The sequence below is a fragment of the Stegostoma tigrinum genome, chromosome 3 (assembly GCF_030684315.1).
Source record: "Stegostoma tigrinum isolate sSteTig4 chromosome 3, sSteTig4.hap1, whole genome shotgun sequence".
NCBI lineage: Eukaryota > Metazoa > Chordata > Chondrichthyes > Orectolobiformes > Stegostomatidae > Stegostoma > Stegostoma tigrinum.
The window spans coordinates 132,722,777-132,737,154 of NC_081356.1; the positions used below are offsets into that span (position 1 = coordinate 132,722,777).

General features: G+C 43.5%; 1 protein-coding gene across 1 annotated transcript in view; it reads right to left on the minus strand.

The window, feature by feature from the left end:
* Positions 1-14,378, minus strand: part of hmgcs1 (3-hydroxy-3-methylglutaryl-CoA synthase 1 (soluble)) — a 52,923-nt gene that overhangs the window by 23,639 nt on the left and 14,906 nt on the right. The window lies entirely within an intron of this gene.

Below are 14,378 nucleotides of genomic sequence, written 5' to 3' on the forward strand. Positions count from 1 at the left end.
TGTATCAAAGATCAACAGAAACCATTCAACAACACAGTCCTAGCAAACTCATGAATCATTTACCCATTGGTTTGGCACTGAACCTAGTGATTACAAGCTAACCTTTCCCCTACTTTCAGAACATTACCAACAAAAACTCTGAAAATAACAAATTTGGCAATACTTCTTTCACTTGAGACAAAAACAGAGGGAATGGGCAGCCAACATTCTCTTGAATCAACGTGCTAGCCAGTTCACAAGCCAAAGGTGCTGCCTTTCAGATGAGACATTAATCTTAGGTCCTGTTGGTAAATGAAAGAAGTGTATGGATTCATGCTGACACTAAGGAGGTGGATGATCCACTTGGGTCAGGGACGTGCGTTGCTTGAATCTATTTTTTGGTGTTTGCCCTCTGCATGAACCTAATCCTCTGTGCTCACTCCCTCGACTGCCACATCTTCACTGCCTGACTCTCACCTGCCAAATCCTGTTCGAATCATTAAAACCACAATTAGCTATTCCACTTGTCCACTGCCAACCTTAAAAAACACGCAGAGATTGTCATCTTAAAACTTGCAACTCATCCCTTAGCTGTGTCCCTGCGACTTTAACCCTTCAACCACTACAAACAGCTTTATTCTATCTACATTGCTCTGTTCCTTTTCTAAATTGTAAACATTAACCAACAATTTACCCTGCTTTAATGAAAAAAGTTGTTAAAATATTCATATGAGGAATGGTCTCTCAGAATCACAGAATGCTTATAGCACAACAGGCCATTTTGGCCCGTCAAGTCTAGTCTGGCTATGAGAATGAGCATTTTGTATACACAAGTTATCTTCCTATAATCCTGTATTCTTCTCTTTCAGAAACTGCCTTCAACACACTCTATGGCAGTGCATTCCAAATCTTAAATATTCACTGCATGAAACAATTTCTCCCACTTTTCCCATTACCTACGTTCTGTCTTCTCCTCCTCAATCCTTCTACCAATTGGAACAGTTTCTCCCTATTTACTCTGCCCGGACCCATCATTATTTTGAATATGTCAACTAACCTCCTTCCAAATTTTCCTTTTCCAAATGTTTAAATCCCTTATTGACATGCAAATTTAATCCCACTGCAACAATTCCACACCCTGCATTGTTTATGGCATCTTTTGAAGCAACAGAACACATCCCAAGATGCGTAATCAAATAAAATACTAGTCTGATCCACATACCGAAGTCAACTGCGACAAGTCCCACTCCAAAACACTGAAGTACATATTCCAGGCTGACATGTCCATTGTTTATCAGAGATGGAGTTAACCTCCTCTCAGGAGCTTGCAAAAGACACCTTAACCTCGTCTGAAGAACAGCTTTGGAGTTCTTCTCAATATCCCAGGCAACATTTATCCCTCAGACAGTAACACTAAAACATATTACCAGATTATTCAGAGATAATGAGAACTGCAGATGCTGGAGAATCCAAGATAACAAAGTGTGGGGCTGGATGAACAGCAGACCAAGCAGCATCACAGGAGCGCAAAAGTTGACGTTTCAGGCCCAGACCCTTCATCAGTAAAGGGTCTAGGCCCAAAACGTCAACTTTTGTGCTCCTAAGATGCTGCCTGGCCTGATGTGTTCATCCAGCCCCACACTTTGTTATCTTACCAGATTATTCATCTCACTCACTCCATGTACAGTTTGACTGAGAGGAGTTTGCATGAACAAAACAGTAGCTATGATTTCATTAAACATTATTGCATGTGGGGCATTTTTAGGACATCTGGATGTTGCAATAAGATACGACATTTCTTCCAGAAATTTCTGCAAGCTGTGGCAAGTTGTTCTGCTCCTCCTCCAATTTTGGCATCTTGCACACTTCTTTATCCACTGACAGTCAAACACTAAATTCTGGAATTCCCTTCCAAAACCTCGACGCCTGTATCTCCTCCTTTAAGACACTTCTTACAATCCACATGTGACATAGCACTCGGTCACTTAGCCTAACATCTCCTCCAGTATCAAATTTCTATTGATGGAAGAGGGAAATAGGAGGACAAGGTGGATGAATGCATGCATGGAAAAGTGGTGCAGGAAGGAAGGTTTAGCTTGCTGGGACAGTGGGGAAGATGGCACCTGAACAACCAGAGAGTTGGAACCCAAGCAGTTCTGGAAGTGAGTTCCTTCACTCATGCCATTGGGAGGGCTTTGAACCAAATTGACAGGGGTGTGGAGCCAAGAAAGAATGGCAGAAGACAATGCCATACTCGTAAAGTATGCAAGGATATAGCTAGAACCAGCATAGAGAACAGTAAGTTAATAGGTGGAAGTGGAATAAGGTAAAAAGAAAGGAAGTCCAAAGCAGAGTTACCTGCATAAATGCAAACATATGGAGTGTAGTTACAGATGCACATTATAATGTGTAATTATGTTGTGGGGGTGACAGAGGCCTGGCTCTCTGAGGAAGGGCAAGACTGGTTGTTAAATATTCCTGGGTATAAATTGTTCATGAAAGATAGAAAAGGAAGGAAAGGAGGAGGGACAGCAATATTGGGTAAGAAGAGTGCTGCTGTGCTAGAGAAATAAAGAGAAAGTCTGAGAATTCAAAGAATAAGACAATTTAGCTACAGCAGAAGAATAAAAAGAGTGCAACTATACTGCTCAGTGCCGTCTTTAGACCACCAACTAATGAAAAGGATGTAGGCCAACAAATCGGCAGGGAAATTACAGAGAAATGCTAACATTATAAAGTAACGAAAATGTTGAACTTCAATTATCCAAATATAGGCTGGGATACTGGTAATGCAAGGCAGCAAGTGTTCCTAGATTGTCCTTAGGAGTTTCCTACCATGGTATGAATTCATTCCAATGAAGTATAAACTGTTGGAAATGGTCCTTGGAAATGAGGTGGGCCAAGTGAATCAAGTGTCAGTGGGGGAACACTTAGGAGATGGTGATCATTGTATCACAAGGTTCAGGTTGGTGTTGGAGAATGACATGTAAACATCTAGAGTAAGAAAAATCAATTGACATAGAGCTGACTTAATGGGGCAAGAATGTAAAGCTGAACAAAATTGATTGGAATAAAAGGTTGTCAGGAAAAGCAGTAACTGAATAATGTACCACCTTCAAAGAGCACATGGTTCAGGTATATTCAAGGTAGCCCCCTTTAAATGCACACAGCGGGACAAACAAATTCAGAATTTGCTGAATGACAAAGGAGGTAGAAATTAACATCAGGAAGAAAACGTGCACTTATGACAGATATAAGGCAGAAAATACAACTGAGAATAAACAGGAATATTAAAGATTTGGAGGGAGGTGAAAAAGCAAATAAGGGAAGCAGAGAGGAACTGGCAGCTACCAAATAGAAATCCCAAACCTTTCCCTAGGCACATACACTGTAAGAGAGTGGTTAAAGGTGGAATGAAGCCAATGAAGGGGGTTTACAAACAGAGGCACGGAGCATGGTTGAGGTGTTAAATGAGGACATTCCATCTGTCTTTACAACAAAGGATGCCCAGGACATGGTGACAAAGCAGAAAGAGGTCAGGCACTAGAAGTGTTCAAAATTAATAAGGAAGAAATCTCGCATAGATTTTTGGCGCTTAAAGTTGACAAGGCACTGGGACCGTATAAGGTGTGCCCAAAGATTTTGAAGGAAGTGATGGTAAAATTTGTGGAGGCATTGACCATAATTTTTCAGTTTTCTCTGGACTCAATTCACATGGAAAGAGATGGGTTGATCAGGATAACTTAGCGTGGATTTCTGAAGAGGAAATCATGTTTAACTAATACAAGATGGCGGTACAATGTTAAGGTGAAAATGTGAGCAGAGGGACCTGTTGTATACCGTGGAGAGGACAAAGGAGAGAGCAGTTAATAAAGCATACGGTGTTCTCAGCTTTATTGAGAGACCCCGAGCATAACAGTAAGGAAGTGGTGTCGAACCTATAACTCACACCATTCTGACTTCAGCTGGAGTAATGCACACAGTTGTGGCTACGTTTACAGGAGAGATGCGAATGCACTGGAGAGTGTGCAGATGCAATTATTAAAACGGTTCCAGGAATGAGAAACTTCAATGAAAATAGACTGATGCAATTGGGACTGCTCTCACCAGAGAGGAGGAGCTGAAGAGGAGATCTGACAGAGGTTTTCAAAATCATGAATGGTCTGGACAGAGTAGAGAGGGAGAAGCCGTTCTCATGCAGAAAAGGAACAAGATCAACAGGGCATAAATTTAAAAAGTACTGTGCAAAGAAGGCAACAGTGACATGAGAAAAAGAAACGTTTTCACACAGCAAGTAATTAAGGAATGCACTGCCTTGAAATGTGTTGGAGGCCGGTTCAATTGAAGGGCCATTGGATGGTTATTCAGACAGAAATGACAGAGTTTTGGGGAAAGGGCAAGAGATTGACACTCGCAGGCATGATGGGCCAAAAGGCCTCCTTCTACACTAACAATTCTGCAATAATCACTGTCCTGGGAAGCACCTTGGGACATTTGACTATCTTAAAGGCACAGAGCAGAGACGAGTTTGTTCAGCATTATGGGGAAATGCCAACACTAGAACTCAAGTCATGAGCTACACAGTATTCGAGTGGCAGCGCTTGACTGCTCAATGATCTAGAGCTAGGTGGTATGTTGCCTTGCTAACTGGGAACAAAAACCAGTCAGGGCTCTCAGGTAAATGTGATAAGATTAAAGGAATCATTATGCTCCACAGCACAATGCTCTGTCCAACGAGGCTGCAAAATCTATTTTGTCAGATTCCTAAACAACAGTGACTGACACGTTTTGCACAAGAGTTAACCAACACAGATAGAACGTGCCAAATCAAAAATCCAGCAAGTTATCACAGTTCAAAGGTGTGATGTTGCCTTGTAAGAATGCACTCTACAGAAAAGCAGGGGTGGAGATGGTGCATTGCTTGACTGAACAATGGCCAACAAGATAGGCCAGTTCCAAACTGAAACTCAGTAAACATACAGTTGGGGTATGCAACACATATCCAATGGAAATGAACAGCTGACCTTGGCCAGCTTGTGCTGTGTGCAGTGTCTTGATTTTACTGTCAGGTTATAGTCCAACAGATTTATTTGAAATCACAAGCTTTTGAGGTGCAGCTTCTTTGTCAAATGTAGTGACTGCACGAACTTCCTGGAGATGCACCCCACTTTGAATTGGCAGTTTAAGGTGTTGATGTGGAGGTGCTAGTGTCAGACTGGTGTGCCTCAATGCATTCGATGAAGGGGCTAAGGTCCGAAAACTTGTGATTTCAAATAAATCTGTTGGACAACAATCTGGTGTCGTGTGACTTCTGACTTCACCAGTCCAACTCTGGCACCTCCACCTCCACATTATGGCTACCATTAATTTTACTGCCAACAAGATAAAGATTTTGCACCAGTATCATCCTCTGGTAATAATCCACAACTGAATTAGAATCATAGGACTTTTATAGAGCATCACACCTGTAAAAACTCTCTGAAAGAGCAAGGTCCTTTGTCTCATTTGGTGCCACCTTTTAAACTTTCCTGTTTCAAATATGTATGCTTCCCTAGCAGAAGTAAGGAAAGTTCTGTTTTCGTTGCTGTTTCAAGAGGGGCATTACACGTCCTGGCAATCTCCTCTGGATTCCTATTAATAAAGTGCATTAAACTCATCCTTCTCGTGACTTAATCACCAATGCACGCAAATAGATTATCACACCTTCACCTCATCAACATCTGGAGTGAAAAATTGTACTCAATTCTGCTTGTTACTCCTAAATTCTTTATCCTCAATATAATTTGTGAATCAATCTTTAACAGATTAAAATCCCTGCTTGATAAAGCAACTCACATTTCAGATCAAACACATACTAAAGTTCTTTCAAGAATCTTTACTGTCACTAGTTTAATGAGTACGAGTACACAATGGGGCCATAAAGTTTAAAGTTCCAGATTTGATCCTCAGTTAGATTATCACTGACAAGTCAGCAGTACCGAAGTTTTAATAAGCTCGATTGGCCTTGGGTAACGGATGTTTCTGCATTTTATCACTTCTCGAGCAACATTTTCTGGTAAGCATTTTCAGCTTACAGGTAAAGAAATCAAACCCTAAGAGGGACTAGTAGTGAAAGACATGACCAATTTAAGGGTATTAGTAAAACAGCCAGGTCAGAAGAAGTATCAGAGATAATGGGAACTGCAGATGCTGGAGAATCCAGGATAATAAAATGTGAGGCTGGATGAACACAGTAGGCCCAGCAGCATCTCAGGAGCACAAAAGCTGACGTTTCGGGCATAGACCCTCTTGTGCTCCTGAGATGCTGCTGGGCCTGCTGTGTTCATCCAGCCTCACATTTTACTATCTAGGTCAGAAGAAGTGTTTGTTTTTGCACATAAGTTTTTGAGATGTGGAATGTGCTGCCTAAAAGGGCAGGTGGTAACAGATTTGATCAAAACTTTCAAAAGAAATCGAGTGGATACTTGAAGGAAGAAACTCTGCAGGGCTGTAGGGAGAACAAAATAAGTGTGGAACAAGAGATAGTAGGAACTGCTGATGCTGGAGAACCTGAGATAACACGGTGTGAAGCTGGATGAACACAGCAGGCCAAGCAGCATCAGAGGAGCAGGAAAGCTTGATGTTTCGGGTTGGGATCCTTCTTCAGACCCTTTTTCTGAAAAAGGGTCCCGATTCGAAACGTCAAGCTTTCCTGCTCCTCTGATGCTGCTTGGCCTGCTGTGTTCATCCAGCTTCACACCGTGTTATCTAAGTGTGGAACAAGTTGGATAGCTCTTTCCAAAAAGACATAAGGGCCCAAATAGCCTGCTTCTGAGGGGGAGACCCAATGAGTTCAATACATGCTTTCCATCTCAAGGAACCGGGAACAATGGCAAGCTGCCTGAAGAAACTGAGTGACCCCTCAATTCCACTTGGCTGAGAGGTTTCTCCATGCAATGAGCTGGACAGACTGGACACACCCATGGGCAAGTGAAGACGCCAGGAACTCTCCCAGACACACAGCCGAATACTGACAATATGAACACACAAGTGACAATCCATTTCAGGGATAACACCAAGTATTTGGTGTGAAAAATGGAAATATTCACCCAGCAAATTGGGAAAATGTATATGACCAGAATGAGCCCGTCAGACACACTGGCGTGTTCCACCATGAAAATTAAATCATCATTTTGAATTTAACTCCATTGTCCCTTCATACCCTCACTCAACAAAAACCCTTGAATCTCAATCTTGAAAGCTCCAATTGATCTTCATCATTAAAACTCTGGGAGAAGAGACAGCGTTCCAGATTTCCACTGGACTAGTACAAGTACTTCCCAACACTGCTGTTGTGGCAGAGTCCAAGACAATGGCAAATTGATCCTAACAATTCTATTTATACCTTTAAGGATCTTTCAAGAGTGGGGCTGAGGCACACCTCTCCCAGGTGACAGAGCTGGACTGTGTGTCTGGTCTAAGACAGCAAAGTGTGGACCTGGATGAACACAGCAGGCCAAGCAGCATCTTAGGAGCACAAAAGCTGACGTTTCGGGCCCAGACCCTTCATTAGAAAAAGGCGGATGGGGAGAGGATTCTGAAATAAATAGGGAGAGACAGCGAGGCGGATCGAAGATGCTTTCTGTGGACACTGGGTGCCTGATAGAGAAACTTGTTCCACTCCCTGGCAATAACATTCCTCACTTTGACACAGACAGAATTCACTGTTTGGAATGAGTTAACATCCCACAAGCAATCACACTGTTCCCATGTCACTGACTTCCCTGACCACGGATGCCCCAGAACTTTACTCAGCTTATCAACAGATAAATGTTACAAAGTTCACAACAACAGAACAGGCTGCACAAAACTATTTACTTTTGGCTGTGACCTCAAAGCTGTCAGTATGATGAAATGTAGGTGAAAGGGCTGGCTAGACGGTTGCTGGATAATTTTGCATGACAATAGTGTAATCAACTGTTACAACTTCCAGAAGCATTAAAGGAAATTTTCCACGTGACGTATCATGTTGAGTTTAGAAGCAGCTCATCATCAAAACTCCTACCACCAGTGGAAATGTCAAGCAGTTAGCCCACATTCAGCAGTATATTTAAAAATGCCAATGATGCACCATACAGAGACTGAAGAGCCCGTTCAGTGACGGGGCCTACACTGAAGCTTCAATTAAAAGCCTCAAACATCACACGTACATCTCAGAGCAGCTTACACAACAGGAGCACCACTGCAAAACATAATCCTTGCTGGCATTAGAATGATTCATCGGTGATATGATGTGGACAGAAAACTAGCTTGCTCTCAATAAAAAGCAGAAAATCTTAGTCTAACAAATGTCTCCCCTGACTATTAGCTGCTTCATCCAGGCTCACATCATTAAAACGTTCACACCTTATTGAGGTGCAAATGTAATAAAATCAACCTGTATTCACTGAGCTGTCCAAAACTGTCAGAAGCACTCAGCAGTGAGAGGTAGGAAGAATAGAGGTGTAGACTATTTCCTGGATGGGAAAAGGCTTTGGAAATCTGAAGCACAAATGGACTTAGGAAGGCAAATGCAATTTTTAGCGTTCATTTCAAGAGGGCTAGAATACAAGAGCCGAGATGTACTTCTGAGGCTCTGGTCAGATGATATTTGACATAATGAGAGCAGTTTTAGCCCATGTATCCAAGGAAGATATGCTGCTGTTAGAGGAAGTCCAGAGTAGCTTTACAAGAATTATCCCAAGGATGAAGGACTTGTCATATGAGGAGTGGTGAGGACTATGGGTCTACACTTGATGGAATAGAAGGATGAAGGGGGATCTGACTGAAACTTACAGATACTGGGAGGTCTGGATAGAGTGGATGTGGAAAAGATATTTCCACTAGTAGGAGAGAATAGGACCCAAGGGTGAAATCTCAGACCCTTTAGGATTGATGAGAGCAGGAATTTCTTCAGAGGGATGGTGAATATGTGGAATTCATTGCTGCAGAAGACTGTGGAGGCCAAGTCATTGAGTGTATTTAACACAGACATATATTGGTTCTTGATTGGTAAGGGTATCAGGGATAACAGGGATCAAGGTCAGGAGAATGAGGCTGTGAAACATATCAGCCATGATTAGATGGTGGAGTAGACTGATGGGCCGAATGGTCTAATTATATTCTTATATCATACGGTCTTATGGGTTCTTCATCAGAACAACCCTGATGAAAAGTCACTGAGTCTTGAGACGTTAACTCTGCTTTCTTCCCAAAGAGGCTGCCAGAGCTGCTGAGTTTTGCCGGCAATTTTTCTTTTTGTTTCAGACCTTGGTTCTGAGGGGGACAGGTCTAGCAGCTTGACGTTCTGGGATTTAGATGTTTCATGTGAGATAGAGGGGGATGTAAAAAAGATGGGGGAGTTGCGCTACTGGTAAAGGATAACATCACAGCTGTACTGAGGGAAAACACATTGGAGGGCTCATCCAGCAAAATCAAATGCATAGAGCTCAGGAAAAGGAAGGTTACAATCACTTTATTGGATTATACTACAGGCCTCCCAACAGCCAGAGGGTGACGGAGGAACAGATATGTAGACAGATTATGGAAAAATGTAAAAACAATAGGGCTGTTTTGGTGTCAGAGATAATGGGAACTGCAGATGCTGGAGATTCCAAGATAATAAAATGTGAGGCTGGATGAACACAGCAGGCCAAGCAGCATCTCAGGAGCACAAAAGCTGACGTTTCGGGCCTAGACCCTTCATCAGAGAGGGGGATGGGGGGAGGGAACTGGAATAAATAGGGAGAGGGGGGGAGGCGGACCGAAGATGGAGAGTAAAGAAGATAGGTGGAGAAGGTGTGGGTGGGGAGGTAGGGAGGGGATAGGTCAGTCCAGGGAAGACGGACAGGTCAAGGAGGTGGGATGAGGTTAGTAGGTAGCTGGGGGTGCGGCTTGGGGTGGGAGGAAGGGATGGGTGAGAGGAAGAACCGGTTAGGGAGGCAGAGACAGGTTGGACTGGTTTTGGGATGCAGTGGGTGGGGGGGAAGAGCTGGGCTGGTTGTGTGGTGCAGTGGGGGGAGGGGATGAACTGGGCTGGTTTAGGGATGCAGTGGGGGAAGGGGATATTTTGAAACTGGTGAAGTCCACATTGATACCATATGGTATCAATGTGGACTTCACCAGTTTCAAAATCTCCCCTTCCCCCACTGCATCCCTAAACCAGCCCAGTTCATCCCCTCCCCCCACTGCACCACACAACCAGCCCAGCTCTTCCCCCCCACCCACTGCATCCCAAAACCAGTCCAACCTGTCTCTGCCTCCCTAACCGGTTCTTCCTCTCACCCATCCCTTCCTCCCACCCCAAGCCGCACCCCCAGCTACCTACTAACCTCATCCCACCTCCTTGACCTGTCCGTCTTCCCTGGACTGACCTATCCCCTCCCTACCTCCCCACCCACACCTTCTCCACCTATCTTCTTTACTCTCCATCTTCGGTCCGCCTCCCCCCCTCTCCCTATTTATTCCAGTTCCCTCCCCCCATCCCCCTCTCTGATGAAGGGTCTAGGCCCGAAACGTCAGCTTTTGTGCTCCTGAGATGCTGCTTGGCCTGCTGTGTTCATCCAGCCTCACATTTTATTATCAGGGCTGTTTTGGTGGCTAATTTCAACAGTCCCTAAACTGACTGGGACATGTTTAGTGCCGGGGCTTAGAAGGGGTGGGAAATTTGCCAAGTGTGTCCTGGATGCAACAATATGTAAATAGTCCAACTAGGCAAGGGCCATACTGATTTTGGGGAATGAGCTCAGCCAAGTAATCGAAGCGTCAGTGGGAGACCATTGTGGGAACAGTGACCATTATTCTCTAAGTTTTAAGTTACTTCTGGATAAGGATAATAGTTGTCCATGAGTGAAAGGACTAAACTGGTGGAAGGCTAACTACTGGCGTGGGCCAAAGGGCCTGTACTGTGCTGTATTGTTCTATATGCTACCCGCAATATTAGGCACAAACTGGAGAATGGACATGGGGGCGGCTGAGGGTAGATCCACATCTGGAATGTGGGAATCTTACAGAGGCCAGTTAATTCGAGTTCAAGATTAGCCTTTCCTGTGAAAATGAAGGATAAAGATGGCAAAATTTGAGAAACTTGGATGACAAGAGAAACTGAGACCGTCATCAAATAGAAAAAGGAGGCATACACAAGGTTGAGAAAGTTTCTCTCAAACAGAGCCCTCAAAGAATACAATGATTGCAGAAAAGAATTCAAGCAAGGAAATAGGAGGACTAAAAGGAGCCATAAAATATCTTTAGCAAGCAGGATTAAGCAAAATCCACAGGTGTTTTATACATAAATAAGGAGCAAGAGGGTAGTTAGGGAAAAGGTAAGTCCACTCAAAGACAAAGGAGAGAATTTATGCATGGAACCAGAGGAAGTGAGCAAGATCCTTAATGAATACTTTGCATCAGTATTCTCAATAAAGACAGATATAGTGGACGGTCAGTCTCAGGAGGGGTACGTTGGTATTCCAGGGTATGTACAAGACAGCACAGGAACAGGCCCTTTAGCTCACCAAGCCGCACCGATCTTAATCTCTACTTGGAACTGCTACTTATTACCCATGCACGGTTTCTACCCCTCTGCTCACCTCCCGTTCATGTGTCTATCAAGATATGCCTTAAACACTGATTTTACCTACTTCCACTACCTCCATTGGCAGTGCATTTCCAACACCCAACAACCCTCTGTGTGAAATATTTCCTCCGCACTTCTCCCTTAAACTTTCCCCCTCTCACCTTAAACCTGGACCCTCTTGCAGTTGAAACGTTGGATGTTTTGAAAAGCACTAAGGTTGACAAGTCGCAAGGACCTGATCAGATCTATCCTAGCAACTGCCCTTCCCAAAACTGCTGAAAACTACAAAGAGTCGCAAACACTGCCCAGTCCATCACACAAACCAGCCTTCCATCCACTGACTCCATCTATACTTCTCGCTGCCTCAGAAAAGCAATCAACATAATCAAAGATCCCTCTCACCCCAGTTATACTCTCTTCTATCCTCTCAAATCAGACAGGTGATGTACAGGCTTGAATACACAAATGAGCAGATTCAAGAACAGCTTCTTCCCTACTGTTATTAGAGTTTTGAATAGACCTTTCAAATGTTAACATTGATCTCTCTTTCTCTCTGCGGCTGTAACTATATTATGTCACACTGATGCACTTGGTATGGTATGATCTGCCTGTACAGCACGTGCAAAACAACACTTTTCACTGTATCTGAGCATGTGACAACAATAAATCAAACTCAAACTCAAAATGCTGAGGGAGGTGGGTGAGGAAATCACTGGGTCTTTGTGCAAAATCTTTTTATCCTCTTTAATCACAGGAGGGGTTCTAGAGGACTGAAGAATAGCCAACATTGTGTCCTTGTTTAAGAAGCCATGATATGGAGGTGCCAGTGTTGGACTGAGGTGGTCAAGGTCATTATTCACACGTCTCCAACAGGTTTATTTGAAAGCATCAGAGAGGCAGGAAAGTTGACGTTTTGAGTCCCGACCTGAAACGTCAACTTTCCTGCTCCTCTGATGCTGCCTAGCCTGCTGTGTTCCTCCAGCTTCACACTGGGTTGTCTCCAAGTCCAGCATCTGCAGTTCTTGCTATCTCCGAGGTTTATTTGAAAGCTTGTGTTTTCAAATAAACCTGTTGCACTGTAACCCAGTGTCGTGTGATTTTTGACTTTAAGAAGGGCAACAGGGATAAACTGGGAAATTAAGGCCAGTGAGCCCTGTCTCATTGGTAGAGAAACTACTGGAGAAAATTCCTAGGGATAGGATTTACTCACATTTGGAAAAATATGGACTTATTAGCAACAGGCAGCATGGCGCTGTGTGGGGGCAGACATGTCTCACAAATTAGATTGAATTCGTTGAGGAAGTGACAAAGACGATTGATAAGGGCAGGGCTATGTTTAAGAGGCATTTTGACAGATACATGAATAGACAGGGAGGAGGGGGATACAGACTGCAGAGAGGTCAAAGATTTTTTGTTTAAAAAGATGTCATGTGCTGGTGCGCCCTCAGTGAGCCGAAGGGCCTGTTCCTGAGCTGTGCTGTTCTTGGTCTATTTCCAGTGTCCACAGTTCTGTTTACTTTATATTATTGCAATAATCTATCTAAGCATCATTGCTTAAACAGATAATTGTCATTTTCACAGGGCTAATTGTGGGAGCTTACTTTGTGCAAACTGGTCACTACTTTTGCTACTTTACAAAAATTATTGGTTCAAAAATGCATTTTGTGAACAATAAAGCACTTTTGTGCACAAAACCAGAGTGTTGGAGAAACACAGCCAATCTGACAAGATGTGTAGACAGATAAACAAAGTCAACGTGTAGAGTCCAGTGACCCTTCATCAGAAAGCACTGAGGTTATGAAAGGAATGATGTAAACCTCTTTCCTTTGTAACACATAACGAATCTACTAAGCGTGTCTGGGTTGCCAGAGGCAAAGCTAAGAATGTGGGATCTCGAACCATTGTCACCCATGGCTTAGAAAGGTGCCCCAAACGTTGTTGCTCTCTTTCCACTATTCCAGGAACGTGTTGTTGGGAACCCTTTAAAATTCTACAATGTTAGTTTAAGTGAATTAAAATAATTATTGATTTTTAGAGCACTGAAAGAACACATTAAAGGCAATACCTGGAAAGGGTGACTTTTTAAAATAATCTGCTCACGGGATGTGGGTGTCGCTGGCTGGGCCAGCACTTACTGACCATCCCAAATTTGCCCAGGAGATGATGGCGGCAACTCACCTTCTCGGGCTGCTCCAATCCCTGGGATGTAAGTACACCCACAGCACTTCCAGGGGAGGAGTTCCAAATAATACGGAGAGTGGCTTGGAGGGGACTTTGCAGGAGGTAGTGCTCCCAAGTATCTGCTGCGCTTGCCCTTCAACATAGCAGAGGCTGTGGGTTTGGAAGGTGCTGTCAGAGGAACCTTGTAGAATAACTTCCTTTGTACATGATTTTCAGCATTATCTAGCTATTCACAAACAAATGACTGGTTTCCCAGGACACTTGTGAAATGGGGGAAGATCGACCTACTCTTTTGAAGAGTTAAAAACACCACAGCTCTTCTCCACCCCATCCCCATGTCCCATCTCTTTGCTGTCCACTATCTTCACATGCTTCCCACTGCCCAAATAACAGAGAAAGACCACACCATCATTTCTATTCACTGGACAGCTTTCACACAGCCTCCACACACAATTTCCATCTCCTCTTCTAGTGAACTATCCTCCCCAATTCTCTGACCAACAAAGCTTCAAATTGCCTTTCATACTTCAAATGTCCTCTACTTACTGGATGTTTTGGTCAGCACTATAAAAGATAAGAAGTAAAGAACAAAACACTCTTCAAAGAACACACCAAGTCAATGTAATTT